This window comes from Nicotiana tabacum, chromosome 8, assembly GCF_000715075.1.
Source record: "Nicotiana tabacum cultivar K326 chromosome 8, ASM71507v2, whole genome shotgun sequence".
NCBI lineage: Eukaryota > Viridiplantae > Streptophyta > Magnoliopsida > Solanales > Solanaceae > Nicotiana > Nicotiana tabacum.
This window is the reverse complement of record NC_134087.1, coordinates 1,251,053-1,255,157: the sequence shown is the minus strand read 5'-3', so window position 1 is coordinate 1,255,157 and position 4,105 is coordinate 1,251,053. Positions and strand designations below refer to the sequence as shown.

Genomic DNA, 4,105 nt, shown 5'->3' with positions numbered 1-4,105 from the left:
TTGCTTAATTATAGGTTTTCCAATATTTTTCTCAAACAGTCAAAAACCGACCCCAGACCCACATGGTCAAAACTCGAAGTTCGGACCAAAACCGATTACCCATTCACCACGAGCCAGGATATGCAATTGGTTTGGAATCGGACCTCAATTTGAGGTCTAAATCCCCAAGTTTCAAAATTCCCAAAAATACCCAATTTTCCATGAAAATTCCTAGATTTTGTGATAAAATCTTGTAAAAAGATGAAGTAGATTGAAAGAAATGAGTTAGAAATTGTTTACCTATGATTTGGGGAAGAACTACTCTTTAGAAAATCGCCTCTTGAAATTTAGGGTTTGAAACTTTGAGAAATAAGTTGAAAATTCCGTCCAAATCTCTTTTGAACAGTTGTAGCGCAAGTGCGAACAATTCATCGCAAATGCGAAGAATGTCCAGGACTGCCTTCATCGCAAATGCGAACACTTGTTCGAAAATGCGACCTGTTCACATCGCAAATGCGATCCTGAGCTTCGAAATTGCGAAGATCCCCTCCCTGCCCCACTGATCGTAAATGTGATCTTTCTTCACAAATGTGATGCTCGCATTTGCGAGCCAGGCTTCGCAAATGCGAAGCTTGCAGACCTGAAACATACCAACAATTTTCTTAAGTCTCAAAACAATCCGTGGCCTATCCAAAACGCACCCGAGCCCTCGGGGATCCAAACCAAACGTGCACACAAGTCTAAAAATATTACACGGACTTGCCCGCGCGATCAAATCGCCAAAATAACTTCTAGAACTATGAATTCAACACCAAAACTAATGAAATTCTCAAGATAGTTCAAAATTTCTATTTTCTCAACCAAGGGTCCGAATTATATCAAATCTCTTTCGGTTTTCATCAAATTTCACAGATAAGGTCTAAATACCATAACGGACTTGTATTGGGCTCCGAAACCAAAATACTGGTCAGATACCAACAAGATCAAATCTTATTAAATTTTCAAAAACCATTATATTTTTAGTTAAACAATTTTCTTCAAAGATTCATTTTTCGGGCTAGGGACCTCGGAATTTGATTTCGGGCATATGCCCAAGTCCCATATTTTACTATGGACCCTCCAGGACCGTCAAAACACGGGTCCTGATCTATTTACCCAAAATATTGACCGAAGTCAACTAAAATTATATTTTTAAGCCAAAAATTATTATTTTTAAAATTTTTCACACAAAAGCTTTCCGATATCGCGCCCGAACTGCGCACACAAATTGAGGAGAGATAAAAGGAGGTTTTCAAGGCCTCAGAATACGGAAACAGATTCTAAAACAAAAGATGACTTTTTGGATCATCACAGTTATTGAACCATCTCTTATTCACAACTCTTTAAAAAATCAAGGGATTCAATTTTAAATTTGAGTTATCTAATATATAACTCTTTGAAGAACCCACAATAAAAGTATAGTTGATCATATTTGTGACTTTCCGAACAAATATAGTTAAAAATATTTGTATCAAAACTCTTAAATATTCAAGGGCTATATAATTTTGCTAAACTAAAAAGGAATAATTTGATAACTTGTTAAAATGAAGCGATGAAATTATAAAACTGACACAAAGTTTAAGGTGACTAAATTGAATGGTGATTGAGGACTTCTAAGCGACAAAGTTTTTGCCTTTCTCGAGTTAGCTATTTAGGATCAATGTTATCATTTTCAAGAGCTTACACTTATATTTTGTAATTTAACATAATATTTAATATAATATTTATGTGATAAGGTACACACGCAATGCACGTACACTAAAACTAGTAATAATGATAAAAATAACTTGAGAAAGTGGAACGCCATAAACTAGACTTTCTAATATTGACATTGAAAGAAAAGGAACATGATCTGATCCCTTTGTATCCAAGTGTCACCCTAGATACAGCAAAGATATCCATACATTAATGATACAAAAGAGTATAAATGGTTTCAAAATAATTTATCTTTTATTCTCTAAAAGTTAGGTCCAAAATAATTAATGTTTCACAAACCAAGAAGTGATACTTTATAGCTTCCTCGTAGCTCAGTAGAGAAAATTCCTCATTTAACAATTAAAAAATTATAACACACCCCCTTCTGCTAGAAATTAGGCAAGTTCATTAAATTTCGAGGAACATACATCTAAATATTTATTCATATTTGCTCCCTTCTTATGTTGTGACCGTCCATTTCAGCACACAAAACAAAATTCAGGTGTAGGTAGGCAGTTTGAGTTAAATTTCTATTCACTGACAATAAAATTCTGCTATTAAAAAGAACAGCCACTTTATTTCTTTTAATATAAAAAGATAAATATTACTAACAACATAAATAAAAACTGGTAAGATGATTTAAAGAACAAACTTTTTAACTGATTCCCACCTTCCCTCCTATGGACAATAGGTTTGGCTGAAAATTAAGTACAAATATCAGGCAGCAATATATATGTTTTGGTTTCTGTCTTTCTGAAGTTGATCTTGAAAATCCTCAATTAATTTCAGTAAGAAATGGCTGCTTCAGCTCTAGTTTCTTTATCCAAGAAAATTATCAAACCATTCTATCCAACTCCTTTTTCTGAAAGAATTTACAAGCTTTCCTTCATCGATCAATTCAATAGTACACAATATATCCCCCTAGTCTTCTTCTATCCCAAAAATAAGGACAACATAGTAACACCCTCAATTGAACCAAGTGATATGTGTAAGGTTATTGAGAATTCCCTTTCAAAAACCTTAGCTGCTTATTATCCTTTTGCTGGTACATTAAGAGACAATGTTCATGCCGAATGCAACGATATAGGTGCTGATTTTTTTAAGGCTCGATTTGATTGTCCCATGATTGAAATTGTTAAAAGTCCTGATAGAAATGGTATATCCTAAGGGTATACCATGGAATAGTATTACATCTAATAGAAAGTTGGCCACGGTTCAATTTAACCAATTTGATTGTGGAGGAATAGCTTTAAGTACATGTGTGTCGCATAAAATTGGAGATATGTGCACAATGTATAAATTTTTACAAGATTGGGCTGCAATTGCTCGTGATCCGAATTTAAAATTGTGTCCTCAATTTATTGGATCGTCAATCTTTCCACCTACCAATGAACCTGTGAATGAACCACCTATTCAAAAATGTGTTACAAGAAGGTTAGTTTTTTCAAATCATACATTAAGCTCACTCCTCTGTGAATTATCACAAGTGAAAAATCCAACTCGGGTAGAATTACTCACCACACTTCTTTATAAATGTGGTATGAAAGCGAATTCGAGTTCATTCAAGCCATCCATATTGTTCCAAACAGTGAATTTAAGATCTGTTATTCCTCTGCCAGATAATACTGCTGGAAATTTTAGTTCTTCCCTTTTTGTGCCTACATATAATGAAGAAGAAATGAATTTATCAAGATTGGTTAGTGAGTTAAGAAAGGAAAAAGAACAACTCGTTGCTAACTACAAAAAGTGTAAAGGGGGTCAAGATTTGGTTTCAACAACAATGGGACCATTTCAAGAAATAAGGAAGTTGTTTACGAACATGGATTTTGATATGTATAGGTGTAGCAGTGTCACGACCCGGAATTCCCATCCTCGAGAGTTGTGATGACGTCTATTCGTAGAAGTTAGGCAAGCCGTGAACTTAGAAACCACTAACTCATTCGTTTTTATACATGTTTCGCCAGTTAAATTATCAATGATTAAGCATTTAAATGACAACGAAAAGTAAAATTTAGTGAAAGTCTTAAATAAATATGAAACCCAAATATCTAGAAACCAATACATGTCTCTACCCAGAACCTGGTGTCACATCATCCACAGACTACTAAGAATACTACATACATCAGTTTGAAAGAAAGATAACACTGTCTGTCTCGAATACGTGAGATAACATAATATAAAATAGGATAGAGTAGACGCCGGGCCTGCGGACGCCTGCAAGACTACCTCGGTGTCTAGGTGGACTGAAGGTTGGCTCCCGAGCTAATGTTGCTGCTCAAACACTGCTCCGGTATCTGCACATAAGTGTAGAGTGTAGCATCAGCACAACCGACTCCATGTGCTGGTAAGTGTCTGGCCTAACCCCGGCGAGGTAGTGACGAGGCTAGGACCA

The 4,105-nt window shown here is 35.3% G+C and overlaps 1 pseudogene; it reads left to right on the top strand.

The window, feature by feature from the left end:
• Window positions 1-2,492: 2,492 nt before the first annotated feature.
• On the top strand, window positions 2,493-3,637 carry LOC142162623 (acyltransferase Pun1-like; annotated as a pseudogene).
• The last annotated feature ends 468 nt before the right edge of the window (window positions 3,638-4,105 follow it).